This window comes from Haemaphysalis longicornis, unplaced genomic scaffold (genome assembly GCF_048455015.1).
Source record: "Haemaphysalis longicornis isolate Haplotype H1 unplaced genomic scaffold, Haemaphysalis longicornis Haplotype H1 scaffold_9, whole genome shotgun sequence".
NCBI lineage: Eukaryota > Metazoa > Arthropoda > Arachnida > Ixodida > Ixodidae > Haemaphysalis > Haemaphysalis longicornis.
Genome location: NW_027526460.1, coordinates 153604690 through 153630352, shown reverse-complemented (window position 1 = coordinate 153630352; position 25663 = coordinate 153604690). Strand labels below are relative to the sequence as shown.

At 45.7% G+C, this 25663-nt stretch overlaps 1 long non-coding RNA gene across 1 annotated transcript; it reads right to left on the bottom strand.

Moving 5' to 3' along the window:
- Nucleotides 1–11231: 11231 nt before the first annotated feature.
- Nucleotides 11232–24328, bottom strand: LOC144153712 (uncharacterized). Its single transcript, XR_013319357.1, has 5 exons — nt 24171–24328; nt 22108–22259; nt 15523–15590; nt 14043–14126; nt 11232–11407 (listed from the first exon to the last, which is right to left on the bottom strand). It is a non-coding gene; the product is annotated as an uncharacterized LOC144153712 (long non-coding RNA).
- Nucleotides 24329–25663: the final 1335 nt, after the last annotated feature.

The window sequence follows — 25663 nt, the reverse complement described above, 5'->3', positions numbered from 1 at the left end:
CGGTGAGGGCTACACGAGCGCCCTCACGCGTCGGAATGCGGAGCGACCGCTACGCGAGCGAGAGCTCTCCCGCCCGAAGTGGAGAGGAGGCGCCCAACACCCGCAGTCACTGAGCGGAGAGAGGAGGAGGAGAGTAGCGCGCGCCCATCTTCCCCCGTTGCTAGGGAAGACGAGGAGGAAGACGAGGAGCGCGCGCACCTCCAGCTGTTGCTATGCGGACAACGGCGGCGGACGATTCAGGCTTGCTTAAGAAGTGCATTCGCACTTAAAACCAAATACTGTTTCCGAAGAAGGTGTGAAGTCTGCTCGCAAGGCCATTGAGATACGGCGGTAGAGTGGCAGAGAGTGCATTGGGGTGATTGATTGATTGCTTTTTCTGTCAGCTTTGAAACGCAGTGATGACGTGCATCTTACCAAGGAAAACCAATAGATCGGTTTTATACTTACGCTTAAGACTAGCACTGCTCCACGGCAAGCACCAACTATTTTTGTTGCAGGTGGTAGCTGTGCTAGGCATTATTTCCTCTCCTTTTCGTCCAAAAGCATTCCAATCTTCTTTGAGCCGTCTCGACAGCCTTGAAGTAAACGCCCTCTGTTCTACCCTTAAACCCTATGGCTTCTGGAAGCCGAATATTTCCCTCTTAAAATTTGGATGAACGTACTCACATTCTAAAACTACGGATTACATAGTTTCGGTTTCTTTTCCGCAGACCAGGGATACCCTATCATTCTCTGTTTACTTCTCCACAAAGCTCTTGTTTCACAAGCAACCTTCTCCTGCATCAAAAAACAAAGCACTGCCCTTGTAATTACGGTAGAAGGTTTTCTTTCGAATGTCCACCTTCTCTGCCCTGTAAATCTCTAACGATGTTCTAGCTTCCAATTTTTTTTCTACCATTGATTAATTTTTATCTACCTTGCTTCTTGTTTGGTTACCTTGGCTGTCTTTCATTGTCCACTGTTCTTTCCCTATTCAATCGTTAGCCTTCTAGTTTCCCTTGGCCACTGCGTGTCCACGCTTTTCATGTATGGGTACCTAAAAACGTTCGCTGTCCACCTACGTTGAGCCATTGCTCTCAACCTCCTGTCAAAACATTTTTTTACTCTGCGCTTCTCAAACTTCAAACGACGCCCACTTCATCTCTCCCTGCGCCGCTTCGTTAGTTGTTTTTTCATGCGCGGCTAAGGCCAAACAGCCTACCGTTCTTTGGTTCTGCTCATTTGAAGGCATCATAGAACGTCTCATTTTAAGTAGAGTGCAGCATTCGCAAATCTGATACCCAGAACCATTACTCTTTTCCACATTCCCTGCACTGCTTCGTTAGTTGTTTTTCCATGCGCGCCTAAGGCCAACAGCCTGCCGTTCTCTGCTTCTACTCAGTTGAAGGCATCATAGAACGTCTCATTTTAAAGGAGCCATGAAGAGAAAACAAAAGTTTGTTTTATTCGAAAGATTAGGTTTTTCATAGTACCCTAAGCGCTTTCCCGGAAGCAAATGATGCTTTATTCACTGAGAAATAAGGCAATTTAAGCCAAAATTTTAAATCTCCCGCTAAATTGCCCATTTCGTGACGTGAACAATGGCGTCATACGAGCCGGTCCATGAAACAGATACTTGGTATGTCGACGCCATATAGCACCCACACGCGGGAATCAAACAGGAACCGGAAATCGTGCCGAAACCGAGACGGCGGCCATTTCAAAAATACTAGTCAAACCTAGTGCACCCGCAGCCCTAGTCATGAAATCGCCTGATCCGGAGAACAAAACTCTCTCCGAGAAGCTCGGGCTTGCATTTAACAACCTCACACCACTTGAACGCTCAATGCTTCTAAGTGCACGAGCGGCAGGAGTTGTGGGACACGCGGATGGACCGAAAAGCGACCATTCCGCCATAGCCACAACAGACGAACGCCCAGCCGTCGGCACCGCTGCCCCGTCAGCCCCGTCGCGACGGACGAATACAGACTGGTACGTATGTGCCGTATTTTTATTACGGTTAATAATAGTTCAATTTAAGTAGCAGTATCGCTTATGCCAGTTGGTAGGTGTCGCGTATGGAAAGCCGTTCGCTCGAGCTCTCTGCTCCGACCAGAAAGATACGAGCGTCGATGCGCGGTGTGTACGGCATTGTTTCCCCCAAGGTCAGAGCGCTTTCACGGCGATTTGACGAAGTCGGCGACGAGCGCCAGCATGTCCCAGGAGTGAGCTAACGTAAGAGTCCCTGCCGTAATCACTTCCTCGGAAATGAAGCGAGCACACTCATACTTCTTTTAGCTCTCTTTCTCCTCCGTTTGCAAAGTTCAGAAAACGTAGCCACTTGCTTCGCCGAGGTTCGTCGTTGGGCAGCATATGAAAGGAGATCTCACCGGCGGGGATGTCGCACTCCCTCGATGATTTTCCCATACTACATGGGCATTTCAAAACGTAGCAACGAAATTTTATTGTAAAGTACTCGAACAAACTGAAGTTTTCAGTGGTTGTAAACTGGAAACGGGCTCCTAACAATAGCAGCAAGCCAACACCATTCCGAAACTGCGACGACTGTCACTATCTAGTCGCTGCTTGCTGTTCCTTACTACCCTCGTTTCTATTTTTTCCTTTGCTGGTTGCCGATATGACGGCCAACCTCCTGTGAAGGGATTACGATACCGAGCAAGGTCGCGGCTCTGCATGCTGGGACGGTTCGTTGGCCCCGAAGAGCCTCGAACCCGAAAATTCGTCTGAGTGACGGCGGCGACGGCGAGATGTCGAGTTCGGCTGGCGGTGGTTTCGTACGCATTGGCGTACACGCTTGCGTGTTTATTCGGAACTTCAACCGTTTACTCCACCGTTCTTAGTGTCATAAAAGGAATGTGCAGTATGGTTAACGGGCATATAACTCACTATGCAAACTGGTAAGCTCGGCCTATTGCGTTTGCTTTTGCCGGCCTCCGCCAATCGCAGAGCATTCTCGTGTGACATCATAGGTTCTGTTGCAGGAAATGAGCTGGTGGGTCGCATGGTCATTCCCTTTTTTCCTAATTATGTAGTTTATTTCAGCGAAGTTTGTCTTAAAAGTGGTGTCAGTATGGTTTTAACGAGGCAATCTTTCGAATGAACCATACTTGTGTTTTCTCTTCATGGCTCCTTTAAATAGAGTGAAGCATTCGCAGATCTGAGACCCAGAACCATTACCCCTTTCCAGATTCCTCTCACTACTTCATGTTTGTTATGCCCCCACAGTGTTCTATGCTTTATTATAGCGGCGTTTCGCTTTCCCTTACCCTTATGTTGCTCCTCGTAAGTTATTAAGTAGTTAACCCCTTCGCTTATCCACACTCCCAAATATTTATATTCCTTGAATTGGGGTAAATCCCTATGCTATACTGACACTGAATCAGTGCTGGTGATGTTGAAAATCATTATTTCCGACTTTTCATTGCTGAAGCTTAACTTGGGGTTTGTGGCCTCCTGCCACCAATATTTATTAGCCGCTGCACATCACTCTGGTTATCAGCTAAGCAGCAATGTCGTCTGCGTATAACATTCCTGGAATGCGCTGTTGTACCACTTAGCCTAGCCACATATCCATTAAGTTGAACCCTGATTGGCTTTCGTGCAGTTTCTTTTCTAACCTTACCATGTAAAGCATAAACGTATTGGGCTGAACGGGCATCCCGGTTTCAGTCCTCGATGGGTCCTTTCTCCCCTTCCCATGTCAGATGCACTCTATTATCTTATGATCTCTCTATTATCAGATGCACTCCAATTATCTCATAAGAAACTGTATTAAATTTTCATCTAAGCCCTCGAGTTTGAGTATCCTCCACAGCAGTTGTCTGTTTATGTTGTCATACGCCCCAATAATGTCCAAGAACGTAATCTGAAATAGTGTATTCTGAGCTTTGGCAATTTCAATGCAATGTGTAATCACAAACAGATTATCATCCGTGCGCCTGTCTTGTCTAAATCGTTTCTGCAGTTCTTTAAGTATTTGATTTTCTTTCATCGATGCTTGAATGTCTGATTTTATCGCCTGCAGTAGGATTCTATACACCATTGAACTGACTGTGAGTGGTCTCTATGAATTAATACTGGCTTTGTTGCCTCTGCATTTATATACTCAATTCATGCTGCTTTGTAATCAATCCTGCGGCATTTGCTTATTTTTTATCACCTTATTTATTGCCCTCATAAACGATGCGTTGATTTTTCGTCTTACCAGGTTTTTCAGCTGTATTGGTATTCCGTCCGGGCCCACTGCAGTTTTGGGGAAAACCTGTTGCGCTGCTTTTTCAATCAACGCAGCTCAAATATCTTTCGTTTTCCGATGTCTTTTGTGGCGCTGTTTTTCTCAGTGTAGGCTTCCCTTCGTCGATTTCCTTAAACTCCAATTCCCTAGCTCCCATTCCAACGAGCATTTGCATACTCTATGCGCTAAGCTCGGTTAAGAAAGAGGACTTCACTTGCTTTCTTTAGCACGTTTTGCTTTTTTTTGGTTATTTGTTGCGTCTTCATAAATGTCTCCCTTGTTTTTCGGTCACCAGTGCTTTTGTTAGATTTGGGAAGGTTTTTCCAATTCGCCGTTCGTCTGCCACTTTCAGAAAACGAGTAGAAGATGTCGCTCCACGGGCCAACTTTTCCGCGGCTTCGTTTACAAGCACTCCGACACCGGAAGGTGCCCACTGGAAGCGAACGCTAAGCCCGTTTTTCTTTAGCTGCTGAAGGAGACGTGGGGATCGTTGGCATGGTTTATATGCGGGAAATCCAAGCAGCAAAAGTTGTAGGGCTGACTTGGAATCCGTAAGAATTACCGCATGCCGCACCCGGAACGATTCGATCTTTTTCAAGGCCGCCCAATTCGCTATACACTCGGTCGTTGTCGTCGTCGTCATCAGCATCATCATGATCACCAGCCAATCCACGCCCACTGCAGGGCAAGGGCCTCTGCCATTAATCTCCAATTACCCCGGTGAGTGACAAATGGTCAATGAGAGCCGCCTAGGAAACGTTTATGCCTGGGATCGCAAAGGCCTTTGCGCTGGTGTTTAATTCTCTGTCGATAGATCCGACCGCACGTACGTGCACACAATCTCCGTACCACCTGTTCAAGTGCTCAAGTGCTAACATTCTCGGTTCTGCCGTTGTGTAAATCTCTTCAGATCTCTTTGGCGACCACAACACCAACCGTGTTTTACCAAAGGAATGAAGAGGACAGAGGCGTCTTTACTGTTCCTCATCCGGACCAACTCAGGGCGGACACCGGCGTGTCTTCAAAAGCCGAACCGCATCCCCCCCACCCCTCTGTGGGCAACTTGTTGTGTAACAGGTGATATCGGATATTTTCTTATGGACTGCCGAGAGCATGGGACGGAGGGGTTAGCTTTGTTTAAAGAATTTCGAAGGAGAGCCGCTCCGCATGCCTCTTTGGGTGATATAATTTTTCCTCTAGGCCATTGGATCACCAGGAGAGACATGTTGCTGCTGATCGTCGGGTTTTTAAGCGACACATTCCACAGTGACTCCTGGAGATTTCCCGCGCATAGCGGCAAGAAGGTGTTGTTCGGGGGAGCAATTGTCGGCTTATCACGCAAGGCGGGACCCCTTGGTCAATAAACATAACATCATCATAACCACTACATTTGGGATGCCCTGGTTACTAGTGTCACTTCTGTTAATTGGGAATGCATTTCCCCTTTTCAATTCTTCTCACTGTGTACTCGTCTTACCTTATCGGAAACTGTAAGGGATAGGTTCTGCAAGAAAAAGAAGAAAGGAGAAGGTGTCAAGGCTTTGCCTGCCGGGACGCCGTAACGACAAGGGGGTTGGGAGTAGAAGTGGTCACCGGAGAAAGGAAGCAAGATAATTGAGCTGCTGTCGTGTCGAACAACGGCATTACTTCACGTGCTGGCCTTGACCCACGGGGGTAAGGTCGAAGCACCCAAGGTCCTAGGAAATAGTTTCGCTTGCCCTGCCTGCCACTAATTGCCGTTGTTGTACACAGTACTGTTTTTTACATGCGAAGCATCTCATGCTCGGGGCTGTGTCCCTCCCTCCCTCGTTGTCAATGTCCGCCGTCCGCACTCCACTGCGCATGCGCGTCTCTTCAGCCCCGTCAGCGTTTGGGCTGACGTCAGCGCAGTCCACTGTAAAAAGAAATAGGCGGCGCCAGGTTTCGATCCCACGACTCTCTGGCCGCAACAGGAGGTACGTGGCGCTATTCTTACTGCGCTACAAACCGAGGCGGGAGCATGTGCTACGAACGCGGCTTATGTCCTTCACTCATTCAAACTACGTCAAGAAGCTCCTGATAAAACGAAGGCACGCGAAGCTGAACGTCAACGGAAACGACGAACTGAAAACTACAGGGAACTTCAGTCGACCCCATGACTGCTTCGCATACTACTCATGGTTCCCCTACGGGAAGATGGTGTAATTCAGGTGTAAGATGGTGTAAGCAGGTAGTCGAAAGGCAGACGTCGGCCGGAGAGGTCGGCTCGGCGTTTGGAGCCGATAGCCGGCACGAGGCCGGGAAGTGTTGAGAGCGAAGTATGTAACTACCGCCTTGCTGTGTATGTAAAACAAGAGTGAATTAGAATAAACAGCGTTTGAGTATCGTCCGCTTAGCCCCTGAAACAGCCTGCCATCCTACAACGAGTCCCACTGTTCCCTAACGGGTTGTCACAAACCCGAGGAAACAACGTGACTATCCAGCACGTGCAGTACTTAATTTAGTGGTTCCCAAAGTACCTCAGCCAAAACGTACTGCTCTATGCCAATTAGATGATTTAGAAACTCGGTCAAACTATTTTTCTGTCTTTCCTGATGTTGGCTTTTTCGACCGCTGAATTACGTCATGGCTGTGGTGCAGCGGCTATTGGCGGATTTCGTTCAGTTATGCAATTAACGCATTTGGTAGCCACTTTACATAGGAGTCACCTAAGCAGACCAATAGCCGAAGGCGTATCTGTTGCTACGAACAAATCACGCGGTTCCGCTCTGTGCTTTCGCTGTTCTTCCAAACACGAAGGAAAGAGTTAAAGAATTTATCGGAAGTTTTGCGGAGTTCCTCTAAAGAAAAAAGAGCAGTGACGGTACCACAGCTACCTATTCCTAAACTTTCAAATGTGGCTAATCCTCCAATCACATTACCTTACTTGCAATGTCGACGTGCAAGAACCTGCATTCTGATTACAATACAAGAACTTGCAACGCTGCAATTTTGAGTCGCTGCTGCAGAGATTGGGGCCGCCGCAGTCGTCCTGTGGTATTTTGTTTGTTTCATGCTTTGTAACTTCACTACTGCTTTAGCGACCCAATAAACGATGCGAAGTATGAATTTTGAGTCGGTCTATGCAATCTATACCTATAAAGAGAAGCGCCGGACTGACTGATTCTCTTAGTGACTCATCAATGCCCAAAACTGGTACACGTACAGACTTCAAATTTCGGGAGTACATTTCTGCCATAGCGTAAAGGGTCACTATGATAGGTACTGCATCATATAGTACTCCTAACCCAGTAAAGGAGGAAATTAGGTTTTCGTAAATTCATGGTGATATCGCTCACCTGTTCACATATTGAAGTGATTTTTTGCGATATGTGTAGTCCTTTGAAATATCTCGAAAGCAGTTTTAAGGTCTCGCCCTAACCAGCATTACACAGGCGATTCCGCATTCAGGAACAAAATGGGTGGGCTGACAAAACCACCACAAATATTTTACTGATTGATTTTCCCAATTGGTTTTTGGTAATAAATGTTAATCACGCGAACGCACCAAACCAGTTTTACGGATTTGACGCTACGACACCGTTGAAAGGGCGAAACGGATTTCTGAAAATTGGCACCCATGAAGGGGCGCAAAGGCGTACTATTTTATGTGAACGCAACCCAAAGTGCGGGTTGTAGAAACTCCAAATTCGAGACGAACATTTCGAGTATTGTGCACGAGCTCAACATCGCTGAATTTTGCAATAATTACAAACCAGTAAGAGTGAGAAGCACTACAAAAGTGCACCACAAATTTTTGTTTTATCCCAGGCCCGTTGGGATATCGGACAAGTTCTGGTTCATAAAAGCAACCAATACAGATATGTAAATACTGTTTTGATAGGTTTTTTCATACCAGCCGCGTAATAGGAAGATTCAGAAGTTTGGGTATTCTGCCTGTTTTTAAAGTATCAATAACAATTCAACTCGTAAATATATCAAATTCGTTTTTGCTTATACACGCTGCCCATAAAGATTTCCAGAAATAAATTTGAGGGTTCTAACCAATGGAGCGCATAAACAGGCACGGGATGTTTTTAAAATTATACTCCTCTCAAGTAGGACTTCAGTTCAATTGTTCCGCATAGCATAGAGGTCGGCATTTGTTTGTAATTCCTGCAATCATACGCTTCCCGTAGGAGCCTATGCTATTATAAAATTGTGACTGATGGGTATTATTTACACCAACCAAATAATGCTTCCTGAAAGTAAGCAGTCCTTTGAGCACACCATCTTGGAGCTACTTGCTTCGTCATAGATCCAATGAAACCCGAGTTCCAGCCGTTTCCTATAACCACACGCCTCCGGGAGCAGCCGATGTATTGAAAGCAGGCAGGACTTGCTAATTGCGCACAACTCCATGGTGGACTATCTAATTACGACAAATAAGAGATTACAAGTGTTTTACCCATTCGTGCGATTACTATAGTGGCCCACCTGGGCATCACCGGGAACACCGCAGGCTCAGACACAAAAAAAAGTTGGAAAAGTTCCCTTCAGTTTAGCTTTAAGTGGATTGGTGCCCTTCTTGCAGCCAGTGGGCTGCTCACGCGGTAATAAGCCGAATAGGATCGCCAGAAAGTTCCTATTTAGATTGGATGGATAAGCGACTCACAAATTCCAAAATTAAGTGCAGTTTTTGTAATTATGGCGACAGTAATAAACATCACATAACAGTAATTAGCGGGCTCCAAGTTCATATTGGAAAATCGACGTAAAGCTTTCAAGCATGTTCATATCGTCATTAATACTGTTACGAGGAAGGCGCAAGGAATAGTGGTGTATTGGCAGGTATTCACAGAAAATCAGAAAGCGAGACCCAGATACTCGTCTTCCTCCTTGTTCACCGTCAGCGCTAGGCACATAGCCCCATGGTCTCTCAGGTGGGAAGCATATGGTTTCGCTACATCTTCCTCGGAGCAATACCATTGCTATAAACTGGGAAATGGAGTTTCCGTATCCCCACATGACACGCGCAAGGGTCGTGGCATAAGTGGGTCAAGGCGAAAATAGTGGTGGCATTGTTTCGCGCTCATCGCTCTTGGGCGTTGTGCTACCGGCGCTCCTTGTCTGTCATTGAAGCCAGGCTGTGCTGCGTTAACTCACGTCCTAGATCCGCATACCGAGCGCGTATTAGCGGCCCGTGTCACGTTTCGCTGCTTCGCAAGGACGTAGTCGCGTGTAACAAAAGTTGTGATGGTGGCAAAGTGCGCTGAAATAAATCTTGGAAAAATAATGGCTCGATCGTGTCTATGTGTGATCAGTTGCCCTGGTTGGCTGAAACGTGAAATTGAGCGCAAGGCCCAGTTGGAATACTATTGCGGAATTTTCATTGAGTCAGTGGCTTATAAGACATGACCTGATATTTTAAGGTAAATTTATATGAGTAGTGTTCCATTTCTCCCGTATATCCGGGAACAACAACTCTCGAGGCTACGCACGTCTTCAAAGTGCCAGGTGTGTATAGCGCGCGATTTTGGAAAACCGACATGCCAGTGTGCACGCATTAGCATGTAATCCCCATTAAAGCAGCACGCCGCTCGACGCGACTTGGCCCGTTAGCTCACGAGTCTCATTCCTTCGATATGAATTCTCAATAGGTCGGTAATATTAGGAATCATTTTCAAGCTCCAAAAATAGTTCAGACCTCAAGATTATACCACCTGTAACTTGGATATGCATTTCAAGTAGAGTAGTTATCAACAGGGACGATTTTTTGAATAGTATTATAAAACCAAAAGCGTGTGCGTCTGTGTGTGTATGTCCTTCTTTGAGAATGACCGCGGTCCACACTCAAAACAAATAAAATTTGCTCATTCCTTTCACCTACATTCGGTGTCACCTCCATATCAATTGGTAATACGTTTCGCTGGTCATCCACATTACGGGAATGAAGGGGCTCATGACTTTCTGCTCTTGCGCTTTTTGTTATCGCTACTTTCAGAAAGGACTGACATATTTCTTAACCAAAAAAACTTATGCTGTGGGTTGCATTTTCTCCGTGGGCTCCAACGTGAGACGACCCTATTGGTGGATTTCGCGCTACATAGATACTTCAGCCAAATTTGATGAAAATAAATAAAAATATCGGAGACTCTCTGTTCTTATTGTGTGCCCCCTCCGAACAGTCTGCGCGGCCTCATATCAAAGGAAACAAGCCATATCGCTTTTGCGCGTATTGCCAAAGCTTAAAGGAAAGCGAGAGGCTGCCTAGCAGCGTCTGTAGCAGAAAACGAAATACCCGACGGCGCAAAAGAGCAGATGTAAACCAATATGGTTAGAAATATTATTAGAAATGATCGAGTGGACAACGAATCAAACAGAAGGCATCCGCATATCGAGAAGAGCACGCGTCCCGATATCATTAAGGCTCCGAGGCTCTAGCTTTCGACAGGGGAATTTAAAAAATGCAGCCCCGTTTCGACTTAGGAAACGCCAACCGCCGCTTCAGGCAGCTCTACATACAATTGGTCGTACGTTTATTCGCATGTTGTTAGGCTCAACAGAGAGTAATCAAGTGTTTAGGCTGAATAGTCACTGAAGTGAATCAGGCAGTACTGATGTCACGTAGTGAATTTAGAAGCTAAAGGCCGTTTAACCAATTAACATCCGTCGCCGACATCAGTGCTTTGAACAAAAGATCGCATGGCAACTGTGGACAACTGTCGGGAATATGGCAGCTGTCGACCGATGGTCACGACCATTTGCCAAGTCCATTGATGATGAGCCAACCAACTTTGGCGCTTTGGCCGAAGTAGTTGAGCAACCCGAACGTTTTAGGGATACTGTAGTGTCTTCGTCTCTAGTTAGAACAGGTTCAATCGCTCGGTGCATGGATAATACATTCAGAATAATCTTTGCCTATAACAAGTGTTGTTAATCCCGTATCGTAATTGTGTACACAATATTTTTTATTTAAATCACACAGGCTCAAACTGAAAGCTCATCAAAGTTTATGACGCCACACCTGGTGGTTAGGAGGTATTTAGAGGCTTTGGCCGAGTAAACGTTCCGTCCTGTTTATAACATTATCGTCATCTCGGCAAAGGTCATGGTTGTACGCGGACACTTCCTCTTCGCAGATTTCTTCGAACTGATTGATGCAGTGTGTTGGGACGTAGTCTTCTATTTCTCTTTTCACCCACATCATGCATTCTGAAAGGAAAGCGGTTATTAGAAGTGATGCACAGACCATACAATAACTGTTCCCCATTCTATTTCACCCTATTATTAACAAATTTCGCCCTGTCCACGCTAAAGAAGTACAAAAAGCCCCCACTAGTGAATGTTACCTTCGAAACGAAAGACGTATCCGAACTGGCTGTGTTTGAGTAGCGCACAAGGCGGGTTTCTTGGAAATAAAATAGCAGGTTTAGTTTACACCCTCTAGCGTGTGGGTTTGTGAAAGGTGTTTTAAGGCGAAACCTTAAAGTTCCCACTCTGCGAAAAGCGCTTATGTTGTTCGATCAAGAAAATGGCCGCCGATGCACAGAATAAATAAAAACCTATATGACCCTATGGGATCTGAACCCGGGTCTGCACAGTAGCGGTGCAGTGCTCTACCAACTGTACTATCTCCGCACGTTGCCAGCATACAACAAAATTGTTTTTTTCTTCAGGCATGTATGCATTTCGGGGAATGGTCAGGAATAGGCAGTTTCAGTGGCATTGTGCCCGCTTCGCAAAATATAAAAAAGCTGTATATTTTATGCGTAAAATTGAGAAAAGGTGCGTACCGCGGGACGCTTGAACGTGATGGCACGTGATTAAAATAAGTGCACACCCGCTATGCCCAACCCTGATACAACAAAATCGCCAGCGTGTGTCAATCTGCAAGCTTACGTATTTTACGCTTTAAGACTAAGCAACGAAAGCGAACATAGAGGCATATACATGGTGTGACAGAAACGGAGATGTTGGAAGTAATTCGCGCAAGAGGAGAAATATCTGAAAGCGATAAAGGCGATGCAAATAAGATGTAGCCTAAAACAAGCGTTAATAATTATCGCCTGGATTTCGCTTTCAAAGTACAGCAATAAACTTAAGAGCCCCGAGGAATTTCTTGGCTGTAGAAAACGGGTTTTTGTGTTGCGCAGGAGGCATTCAATTGTAGCGAACACATTAATTTTCACGCAATGTTTCGGCGAATAATCTCATGAACCCTCTTTGTATGCCTGCAGCGCTCTTCGGGGTTCAATAAATAAGAATACTTACCATTTTGTACTTTCTGGATAATCAATTAATAAACTAACTTCCTGAGGCCACTAATTGTGTTGGTAGCCTGTACGACATTGTTGCTTTCCCCATCTGCTAATTGCAAAGCATATTTGTAGCGCACTGCACATACATTTATGGTCTAGCCTTTGTACCGGGTGCTGGTTTCGAGCGTTCAGTACGACGCACTCCATTTCCTAACGGCTTGCTTCATGAGTCGCTCCCGCTTTCTTAGCTCGCTCGGCATTCCGGATCTGTTCCAGTGAAGCAGAGTTTCGGCCGATATCGGAGGGGTCGTCGCATGCCGCTTGGCGACGACGGCTCAAAGCTCCGCGTTCCCGTGCAACGCTCAAAGATGGCCCGGTCTCGCTCTCATTCATGGCTAATCTCGCACTGACTAAGCGAGCACGGCGCCCCTCTTTGCAAGGCGCGCGGAGAGTTAATTGGCAAGATGGCGACCCAGCTGCGGACAGCGCCTGCGCCAAGCCGGCGGCCACGACCACGGCGGCGGCGGAGCTTGGGGCAGCCATCACGTGATGGCTTGCAAAGGCTATGCTGCGACGCACCTGCGGTCAAATCAATGAAGGTCAAATTGCTGGCGACAGCGGAATTCGGCACGACTAGGTTGGTAAGGCTTGCTCTAAAAGCTTGGGTGCACGCGCAGGCGCGAGCGGCCAACGGCATTCGAGAGCTGCAACCGAAGAACAAGCCGATGAAGTTGGCTCATTCAATTGATTGATTGTAGGGTTTAACGCGCCGACGCAACGCAGGCGATGAGGCGCGCCGTAGTAGAGGGCTCCGGATTAATTTTGACCACCTGGGGATCTTTATCGTGCGCCGAAATCTCGTACACATTGGCGTTTTTGCTTTTCGCCTCCATCAGAAAAGCGACCGCCGCGGCCGGGAATCGAACCCGTGACCTCGTGCTCAGCAGCGCAACGCCTTAGCCACTGAGCCACCGCGGCGGGTCATTCAACATTTTATTGGTGGGCAATCCCAAATATTGGTTTCGTGAAAAACACTTGCGGCATATTTTGGCATATTTTTGGCATATTTCACCTCCGACGCCGTAAATCAGCTAATAAAAACTTCTCTTCAAAATGCACACCTATGGGTGGTTTTTACGAAGCTAAAAACAGGTCATTCAAAGTGGTATTGAAAAAAACCGAATCCACTCTCGGACTTTTATTATGCTTATCCAAAATATATCAATAATCCCAAAATATGGCCTGCGAGATGTGCGATTGAAAGAAAGTAATTGAGCACACCTAAAATGTATTAAATAGGGGAGTAGTGGGAACGCAGGCGTGAAGGGTACCAAGATGATTGAAGAGGGCATGTTAATTTAAAGGGAGGCCGAAGATTATGCTCTCTTGATAAAGTCTGCAAAGAAGCATTGAGATACGCCGCTAATTTTGGAGGCATGTATTCTGCATAAAATATATTTTGGTAAATGAGGACTGCATAAAAGAGCGCATATGTCCAGGACGGAAGTTACGATACTCAGCTTTGAGAAGTCAGGCAATATATACCCGAAATCGGTATTTTGAGTATGAAGGATAAAAAAATGCATTACTGTCTCCGTTGAGGGGAATTGTGGCAATGAAGCAGTTTTCGTAGTCCGTGTAGTGAACGATACCAGTCAAAACAGTACCTGGATCTGCAAAAAGAAGTGAAGGTCGGTATCAAACAAGCCTACAGAGAAATCATTAAAGACTTGAATGTCCCTGCAAATACGTTAAATTCAGAGCATCCGGCAGACTTTGTTTGCTGCCGAAATCAGCAGAAGAGTAATCTTTTTTATGTATGGGAGACCATGGGACGATTTCTTCGAGATCCCTAAGAAAATATGAGTGTCGTAAATATCCTACAAAGGACGGGAGTTATCTCCGTTTTTGAGCACTTGGAAATCACCCGTGCACCTGTGCACAAGTCGTTAAATAAAGTGAGCTGTGTAAATCTATAATGTAGGGATTACTCTTATTCTAGTTTAGAGCGTGTCGTTTGGGTTCCTAGAGAGCCTTACAACCGAAGCAAAGTGTCTACCTGGTAGCTTCAGTTGCTTCTTTCAGCTCCGAATTTTTCAAAATAATAATTCAAGTAAGAATACCCGTTCACCTGTTCATGGGAAGGCCGTTGATTGAGGATGTGCAATGCAAAAATAAATGTCTGAAATTATAAGAGCCCTTTTATATATTAGAGTGTTCAGAAAAAAAAGGAAAAATAAAGCAAACAAATAGTGGAGGAAGTCCCCCTTCACAGCACTATGCGGGGCGAATTCATCCCCCTTGGAGAATCGCCTCACGACCGTTTATGCCGTATGCGTGAACGGAGAAGTTTTATTTTGTCACACCTCGTAGTCTGAAGCAGGTAATTTTGTCTTTGCTACCACTAATAACTCTATATATCGCTCTAGCGAAGGGTCCAGTGTCTCTGCAAAAGCTTTCGTGTGTCCGTTCCTGAGACCCTGGAGGAGTGCGAGCGTAGTCAAGGCCTGTATGTTTGGCCCTTAAGGGATACGCACAGGATATATGAAAACCATAATTTTACACTGACCTTCAGCTGTATAAAAGTCACAACATTTCATGCTTGTCACCAGGCGGCCCATGGCCAGGGAGGTTTGGTTCCTCCGAAACTTTAAAAGGCGGAATTGGTCAGTACGTTTTCTTTTCAAAATTTTCAAAATAATTCCACATAACGTGCGTCGTTCTAAGCGGACTTCCCACCTGAATGTGAAATGACCTGATAATACTGCTTTGAGTACACTGAAAATAATAACTTCTCGAGAGTTCACCCAAGTTCTACATGTCCCATTAAACGAATAAATCTAAGAGGAACAAATACGTCTGACGTTCGAAATCACTGCGGTCACTCGTGCATGCTTGGATTGATCTCGCAATGGAGAAGAATGCCTGATTTTTTGCCAGCGAATTTACTGTGCAACGAGTGGAATACAACGTATTCTTGGGGACACTTCTTAGCTGATTATCAGACTATCGCTAGCGCGTGCTTTGACACTGTTTCCAAAATAGACAAAGTTAACATGGAATACTCACCTTAACTTGTCCGAAATTTCCCGGTATTGGGTTCTTTTCCTTGCCATATATCAAAACGAACTAACCTCCTGAAATGTAGCAACATATTTGCACCAATAAGATGACTTAGTAGCTACCAACTAAAAACGTGAAGAAGGGAGCAAAATGTTCGTCATTTATTCAGGCCAGCCTTCGACCAGGAGCCGTATCTACTAAACACAATTTTAGATGCAACGCATCTCATTCACCCGCGTTGTCCCTGCATCCGGTGTTGTCGTCGTCAGCGGCCGCCCCTCCCCCATTCTCTTCGCCGCGCCAGCTGCGCTCTCCCCCACTCACCCCCTCTCCTCTCCGATATTGAACACTCTCTCGTGAGGGGCATTGGATTGTATTCGATTAAATTGGCTTGGATTGGCTTGGCTTGGCTTGGCTTGGATTGGATTGGATTAGATTGGATTAGATTGGATTAAAGTGGATTGTGTTGGATTGTGTTGCGTCATAGCCGTGGCAAACGCACTGGCGCCGGCGCGTCCCCTCACGGTAATGCGCGCTATAAAACGCGGTGCCTGCGCCGCTCCGCTCCATCGTTTCAGCGCCGTTTCTCCACTGTCCAACGCTGCAACGTGAACCCCCTATGCGTCGCATCTGCACAGGGGTTCCCGCGAGGGGAGGTGGGAGTTTTTTTTTTTGGAATGTGCCAGTATTTTATTGATGGTGTGTATGTTCTACATATCAGGCTAAGTCAAAGACAATCGTAAAAAAAATCCTTAAATCTAGAATCACAAATTCGTTCGGACTAAAAACTAGCTTCTGAAAAATTCTGGCCTGTATGTTTTCTGTGGTAAAAAAAATCAGTGTCAGCAGTACACTGTTCATTTGAGATGGCGTGTACAGCGCAACATACGAAAAATTGTTACAACACAGAAGCGTAAACGGCAGACAGTTCTACTATTCGTCTCTGAACAGTGACGAAATAACATTAACATTGCAAATAACAAGAAATTGCAGAGGACTGGTGAGGCCGTGCCTCGCGGTGACCGCCGATCGTCCCCGGCACGCGCAGTGGCACTAGAAAATAAAAGAGGCGAAAACCATAGGAGCGCGTTGCATTGGCTAGAAACCAAGAACGTCACAGCTGGCGCAACACCTGCTCGATGGGACGTCGACCAACTCCTGGAACGCCCCGCATGCATCGTGCCCTGCTATCGTGAAGCTCTACCGATTATGTAAAGCTTGGATGACGAACACGACGATATCGCTGCCTATGACGATGACGCCTACTGGCACAGTGCAAAGCGACGACGGAACATGTAAATTAAACAATGATAAACTTCTACAAATGCGTAATTGTGTGAACTTCAGTGCTCACCTAGAAAGAAATTTTGCAGCTTCCCTATGATTCAAGCCTTGCGCGACTGTGTGCAGGCGTCAATAGTTTTTTCCGATGTGCCATCTTTTTGTCAGTATGAACTTACCGAGGACAGCTATCACAAATTTTTTTCGGCAGCCGCTGCGGGAGCCTGGCGCCAGCGTTGCTGCATTGAGTTGTACAAATGCTCTTTCATGTATTGTCCCTGCAGCGACGTGAACATCATCTGCCTTCAGCGCCACTGCCATAATCATAAACGGAATCCCACCATCATCATCAGCGGTGCATAACCTCTAGCCTGAGCAGTGCTACGCGAGAGAGATGGAACACGGCCGCGCGCCTTGCCGGTAATTTGTCATCGCTGATCCATGGTCCCGGCCGGGCTAGGCGTACCCAATAACTATATTGGGCCACATCATACCGAGTCCACGGCTCTTTCTTACAGTTTATTTTGATGAGGGTGTCTTCCATGTGTCCCAACAAAAATTTCCAGCATCTTCGGGTACCGTCGACAAACAATCGCTCCCGCTGGCTCCAGATCCTTCGAAAACTGTGCTGCAGCTCTGAACCTGTACAGCTACCATCGTAAAAATATACATAAATTTGCAACTGAGATGACTGTGTCATCTGGCCGAGTTTCAGTTACCTGTCGCACTAACGTAGTGAGCGTTAAACTTGTAACTTTCGTTGAATTAACGTCTGGTGTCAATACATCACTGTCCATGGATAGAGTGTGGTTAAAGAACGGCTGGCTCTCTGGTTTGAGAAAACTCCCAAAGCAAGTAATAGGAAAATCAATTTAGAATAATTTCTAAGGTACATCCGTGTATTTGTCTTCATTAGAACAATGCATTAAATCGCCATACATAACTCACTACAGTTCCCTTCGAACACGACTGCGCTGATCTACCTTACAGCAGCGGAAGGGGTCTGGGGTCTACATTTTTCTTTTTAGAGCAGGTACTTTTTTGGTCTATTTGCGATGACGTGGACGACGATAAATACGGGTATATATCGGGTTTCTGCATAACAAAATGGCGCGACATTATTATCAGTTTTTTTAGAAACGTCTTCGTTAGACCAAAGCATCTATCCTCTAAGTAATCCTTTAACCATTTGTACTAAACAATTTAAATTTAAGAATGAAATTTTACACGCAATAAAAACGCGGAAAGTGGTTAGCTTAAATTTCTAACTTCCTATCCAACCCTCCACTTCACCTACATGTGCGCACATGATAGACTTGGGTTTATTTAGTGCTACCAAAAATTCTTGAACGCAACCACCGCTGATACAAAAGCGGCGATGAACAACTTCTCTTCAACTGCAACTTGCCGTGCGCGGCTCTGCATACAGCTAGGAAATTACATAAAGTATGACGTCCCAGAAACCTTTCCAAGTGCAAACGATGGTTGCAAAAGCGCTTTGGTGATTCTTAGTGCGGAACGTTGGGCAAGTTCGTACCGAGATAGCTGAGGCACGTTTCCTAGAGCAAATAAACTACGCGAACACAGAGAAGAATGCGGATGGGACAGACGCTACACATCAAATGAAATTACAAAACAATGAATAGTGAAATCGCCGGATCCCCAACAACCATGCTTCTGTGCATATCACATTACTATCCGCATTTCTTCTTTAGGTAACTCAGTTCTTTTTTTTTTGACAATGCCAGAGAAGGAGCGCTTGCACATTTCTCCGCCTCATTGTTATTTGATAGGCCTTGAATAACTCTGTATCTCTTTGCGAATTGAAGCTGCGCATGACGATTGTGTTTTCAAACTTTAATACACCTGCAGTAGCTGCCGTGATCGGACAATTGGCCAGCTCCCGCAAATGATTGGATTGTACTTCTGCTCGGTGCTCCCGCAGTCGCTCGTTCCCACGCCGGTCTGTTTGACTGATGTAGCATTTGCACCAAGGTATTTGCATCTTGGACAATTGGCCAACCTCGCAGTCGACAAACCGATCCGTATGCTTCTTTTTACAATCTGCTCCTTTTCAGTGCTTGTTCGCAATGTTGCACATTCGTTAAACCGTCCCGGTTCAGAGAAAACCAGTGCGAACCACACTTCCCAACCGCGTGCTTGAGGGCGGGGCGACCATTACAGCAAATAAGGGACCACCCCACGCCACGGTTTGCAACACTTAGCTGTCATGCTTGCCGCAAATGCTGTGACCTGCACCACTTCACGAAGTTCCGTTGAATGGAGGCAAGGGTGTCTTCCGGGAAACCCGCGCCAATAAGGCGTAACTCCTGTCGGTGTATGCAACAGAAAGTCTGGTGTGAGCACGATTTCTTGATCGCCTTCCGCAAACAGTTCTTAGCTATACCTCGTTTTACATTTTTTGAGTGGGCCAGTCATAGGTAAGCAATGGTTTCTTTGGAGCTGGGCTGGTACACCAAACACACCTGCTCTTTCTGGAAGGTCTTGTTTTCGTCAACAACTTGCAAGCATTCTCCTCACTGGCAAATAAAAAGCGAACTGTAGGCCCTATCCGCAGGACTTGAAAATGTCTAATACATCGTTGACCGCACAGTTGGTATTCGCAGTATGTACACATTTTAAAACCACAAGAAGGTCACGGACGTGTCTAAAAACGTTAGTATAAAAATCTGCTTCGAAGTGCCTATCAATGGACTTGTCAACAGGGGGAAAAATAGGCCACTTTAAAGGGCGGCCATGCAGTGCTTGATGGATATACCTTGCTTCTGGATGAACAACTCACCGTTAAAATAACTGCAGTGAAGGTGGGATAGAACTGTAACATAAAAAAATTATCAACGTTTCAACCGGTAGAGTTTTGAAAGGCAACAGTGCCGTAGTCACAAATGCCATCCCTCACAACGGAGGAAAGTTCATTCTGCGTTAGTTTAATTCCTGTACGTCAATAGAAAACCAGAAAAAAAGTTTCTGGGAATATATAAAATTACTATAATAATATATAAATAATTATACACATTATTACATAAAAACGCGTAAGTGTCATCTGAATGGCAAACCAGGAATGTATTTCAATTTGCAACGCCTCTCCAGCAGGCACCTAGAAATATACCCTTCGCTCCAAAGATGAAATGCTTGGAAGTACACATTGTGCGGTTGAGTGGATTACTGGTTTTTTTCTGTCAAAGGCAACCAGCAATGAATGGAAAGCGGAAGTGTAAGGAAAGCACAGTTTTCATTTAAAGGAAAGCGTCAGTGACATGTTTGTTGAAGAAACGTTCGTAGTTTGTTTTGCTGCGTGTGGAACGCAAGGTGTTGACCGATCGTCCGCCTTTGGCAGGGCTACGCCGACCGCTTACTCTCAAGTTCTGTTGTTTTTCCCTTGCAATTCCTGGCTTTAACTCCGCAGCAGCGGCTCCCTATTAGCTTGCGCAGATGGTCGCGGCATCGCACGACAAAACTTTGCACGAAACCCTACAACGTTGTGTGTTGAGAAAGACGGAAGCGGCGTATCTTGGCCTATGTAACCCTTTTACAGCTTGCGGGGGGTTCACATGGCGTAAAAAATTCATTAACTCCCTTCTCAGGATGCGTATCAGGTAACGGCACGTCACGCTTCCGTGGGCTTTTGTGCGCAGCAGGCCCGAGGACGGGCGACTAGACGTCGTGCGTGGCGCCGCATGGGTGGGATTTGCTTTGTTGACCTCGAGGCCAAATCCTACCACTCCCTCAACGCGATCCCTATCACGTGACCGCACGTCACGACGGCATGAGTAAATACGAAGGGAAGACGGCACAAGCGCACGCGGCGGGTCCTCACGTGTTGCGCCGCTGGGGTGAGGGCGGACTGCGCAACATGATCTCCGCCTTGTTGCAGAATGCTTCGCTTTTGCGGTTATGCTTCTCTCCCGTCTGGCAAGTCTGTTTCATTTAGTTTTGGTTCCTGGCTCTTAACTGAGTTGCTGCTAATGGTGGTGGTTGTGGTGAATCCGCCGGACCCAATTCCTGGCTGTTATGTGGTAGCTGCAGCCGAAGTGCCGAGCCATTCCGTCGCCCATCACGAGCAGTGAGAAACGTGATCGAATTTGGCAACAGTGCACCCAAAGAGCGACCTTTGCGCACAACGCCAAAGCATTTCGGCAACGGCAAAGAGATTTCCGCCGGAACCGCTGATCCCAGCCCTGCCACTCCTCGCTTCGGCTGGCTGCCCGTCAAGTTTATGCCCAAAGGCGTGACTTGCGGTCACGGGATACGCGGCTCGAGGAAGGAGCGGGTGGATTTTCTTCTCCGGGGAAACTCCCCGTTAGATCAACCTGTTTAAAGGCAGGAGACTGGCAATAAAGGGCTGCTTTAATATCAGGCGAGTGCAACACTCTCGTCTCCAGACTCGAACTCATGATCTGATGTGCACGACGCGTGATATCATGTAAAATGTTTAAACTGTCCTTAATCAACGTAGAAGTGGAATATATAATTTGAGGGCTGTCAGAGCAGTGCCTACAGCGTGATACGGAGAAGCTCTGTTGAAGTTTAAGGAACGGCAACTGACATGCATTTTTATTGGGTGGGACCAGGGAATTTTCACGAAGTGTTCCTAACAAATGTGCCTACCTATTCCCTATTCAATTTGCGTATATTGAAATTATATGACCTATATCGTTAGAATTAGTCAATGATTTTATTTTCACAGCAAAAAGTGCCAGTATATAAATAACTCAACTCACTTTTATGTAGTCGTGCGACAAAAGTTCTGGACGATGACGCCCATAAACAATGAAACAAAACAATGACGCCCATAACAATAAATTGCACTGAAAATTTTACTAATCAGTAATATTTTCTACTTTGTGTCTGTTATGGCCTTGTAAAGCGGAGATTTTTAAAAAAGCCCGACTATAAATAATTACTATAAGTGAAACTTCTCTAATCATATATTTTCTGTGCTATTATGTGGGATGGTTGAACTTGAAGTAGTGCCCTACGGCTATAATGATGTCGTGAAGCCGATAATAATTGCTACGTTTACATCATCAGTATCATCATCATCATAGTCGTCATGTTCATCACGTTGCCGATGATGATTAGGAAGATTATCACGATCATTATGATGGTGATCATTATCATCATCGTCAGAGCAACGTTGCTGGCGTTGGCAATTTCGATGCTGAAGAGGATTATTATGTTGATGGTTAAGATGGGGATAGAGATGAACATTCATGCTGGAGTCCAACAAAAATTCAATAAACACGCCAAATGAAAATCAGGAAATACGACACAGAGGCCCACACTTACTTTTGGCTTCCATGAGGATCTTTGACAAGCCATACGTAACTGGCAGTCTTCGCTGTTTCATTGTAGTGAGTCAGTGCGGCCCTCACGCATTGTAAGAGCTCGACGTTCGGTGCGGCGAAAATCGCTACAGGGTGGGTAAAATGCTTGATCATCTGTAAAGCCATATTGATATTATCGGGCACACTCGTTTCATTGTTCATAATGCATGTTTCAGCGACTGATTTTGTTGTTACGCGATTCAATGTAACTCATCAGAGTGCCAGCAGGAAGAGCTTTAGGTTATTCCTTGACATCCTTCCGTGGTTTTGCAAAGAGAAAATATTATCTTTTTAAATATCCGTGAAGTGCGCTAACACGGCCAAGGCAAAGGCAAAGCTTTGCTGTATCCAGAGTTGGTGATTATAGAATGTAATAAGTTTACTTGTATGGACTACACGCAGGATTCTCAGTACATTACAAAAAGGAGCAACTAAACGAACGAAATGCGGTACCCACGACTGTTCCTCAGATAAGTTAGCTGGAGAAAAAGAACAGATGCAGCGTAAATATTTCCCAGTTTTTACGACCTAGATAAACCTTTTAAAACCGCAGATCTAAGAAGCACCAGAACAAACTTCAAGCCAGGAGGTCCCCAGCGGACGTTTATCGCGAATAGTCCACATCACTGCCAAGCGAGAACAGAACGGATGATTAGTACAGCTTGTTTCTCCATGAGAAATGTGGCGTTTTTGAAATGTTATCTACGACATGTAAATACATCTACAGCGACAAATCAGAGAATTTGGCTTAGGAGCGCCACTAAAGAACGCAAGAAAGCCATCGGTACATACGGTTCCCCTTATCACGTCAATACAAACAGGCATTCGTTTACAGAGACCATTCAATGGAACGATATGATGGATATGAAGGATATAGAAGAAAGATTATTGCCTTTTGAAATCCGTCTTTCGAGAAAAAAATGGTTTACAAATGACACCAAAGGGCTTTCTAGCCCGAACTATTGTCAGCGGAGTTACCTCAGTTGGAAACCCCTTAGCTTGGATGGCGGCATTCAAGGCGCATACCGCCTGCCTCTCATGAAAGGATCGCATGATCGGCGAACCCACGGCGGCCCGAGCTGCTCTGCCGTTATATCGCAGCGCTTTGCTGCAGCCGGGTGTGTTGTTGAAAATCGTGTTTGCACATCCAGCGCAAACTTCACGTGGTTCGGATGAACAAGAAACAAAGGAGGTGGCTACTCATGGCGAAAACCTGAGGGGGAGGCAGTGAGACATACTGAGCCATGGTGGCGCGCTGCGAGATGACGCCTTAGCAGCTCGTGCCGCCCTCCCCCTGGCACTTTCTCCAGGCTCCGCTGCTGTTTTTTCTCTCTGCAAGGGTAGCTCGTTCGCTCGCTCGGTTGGTTATGCGGATGCTGCTGCCGCCGCAGAACCCCTGCACCGGCCGCGCAAGTGCTGCGCGCTAAAATATGTCATGGCATGCAGCGTAATAAGGATGACTCGTGAAGGAGCAATAAATTGGGTGCGCTTCCTGAAATATGGGGCTGAATAAAACGTGTTATTTCTACGTGACAAGTGTTCTGGCCTTCAAGAGACGGTCGTTTTGACCTAGCCACTTGTCGTTGACTGACAGCGCTCATTCTCAATGGCAGGGTTTTTCAATTAACATATTCCCTGCGGTACAAATCCACAGTGCGCGTTTTTCTAGGCATTTACATGACTAGTGCCGACTATCGTGCTTGGATAATTAGAAAGCTACGATTTGATACACAAACCTGCGATATTAGTCCTCAGCTAAAATACACGGATGATTACTAGTCGAAGCTACACTTCTTATAGAGTGCGTTAGCGTACAGACAAGCCGGCGCCTGCCTTCGTTGTAGTTGAATAGGTCCAGGTAGATGTCGTCCTTTTAATAACACCCAGAGGCAACAAGCGCCTTATATTGCATCAATGTACAGTGATTGGTCCTTCAGATATTACTCTCGTACTTCATCCGTGCCAGTCTGATGAATTTTCTCTATTAGAATTAGGCGTATTCCTCTAAAAATATCATTAACTTACCTCGAATACATCAGGAATATCACGCTGAATCAGCTCTTTCTTCGTGGCAGTTACTGCACATATTACTGCTAGCAAAATGGCTTTCAAAATCTCTAGGCGTGTGGCAGAAGGCATTTTGTACGCTAGCCCCATCAGTAAAGTACAGAGCGTCGTGGCCGTGCCGCTGCGCGGGATTTTTAACAGATGGGATCACAGACCACTAGAAGAGCTGCCAATCCCCAATCGCATTGAATTCACAGCACGTGTCTTGAAAAAAAAAATGTCACCGGGGGTTCCGGCCTTCCTTACTTCGGCAATCTGCAGCTCTGGGAAACAAAACTGTAGAGCTTCACTGTGGGAGTCCGTATACACAGCAGTCATTTTTAAGTGAGGTCACTATACTATGGTTGGGTGTGATTGCCAGGGAGCACCTGGCAAATGAAGCCCTCGCAAACTGGCGGTGGCTTCTAACCGTGGATGGTCAGTGACCTCACAAAATTTCTATTAAAACCTTCAGAAAATTTTCCGCTTAGAGTTAACGTCGCAATATTACACCACAGCGGTTATTTTATACGTTTGAAAGAACGTCACATATGTTGGTATTTTACATGGGTAGAGAAATTGTCGCGCTGTCGAAAAATTGAAAAAAATTCCTTTTTGTTGTGACATGGGCCACTACTCGCGCCAAAATTGTTTTCATTAGCAGCTTCATTGCAATCAAAAGAACAATCCTTTAAATCTTCTGTGGTGTACCATTCGAATGTTAAATAGGAAGCAATGTCTTAAGAATTACCATAAGTGAAAAGCTTACAAAAATAAAGGAAGGTTTTCAAGGGGATCGAGCAGGTCATCGCTAAGAAAGCAAAGTAAAGATATTTTTTATTAGTAAAGGCGTTGCATGCAGAAATACACACTGAACTTTGAGTGCAGCATTTTATTACGTATCTGTATCTGTTTCTACCATCTTATAAAAAATTTCGATCAACATACTGGGGGCGGTGGAGTAGCGGTAACTTTACATTCATCTATAGGCACTGCGCAACTCTATATAGGTACTGCGGCCCAATCATGTTTTTAACGCTGCTATGGTATTTATAAGACTCGAAAGCCTTTAGCTGTGTCATCGGTTGGGAATATGGCAACCGTTCTGACCACGGCACCCGCATCATAGGTAATGAAGTTGCCATGACTGATAGGGTTAAAGAACATTGCATTTATTTCAAGACGACATTGCGGCGGCCCTACTTGTAACAGTGGCTTTTCCTATCATTAAACCAGCCGCCAAAGTTCGAATATTGCCAGATATTGAAGACGTCTTATATAGGACAAAATTTATATCACATGGTTTAAATGGCAATGAAAGAACGAAAAATTAAGAACTCACCATTTTCAGAGCTTCGCGCAACTCATCTTTGGAGTATCATATCAGGAAGGTAAAAGACTATGACCGGAGAAGGAGGCTGAGTGCACGGATTAGATATAAACAAAAAAACGCCGACATAAGACTCCCTTGA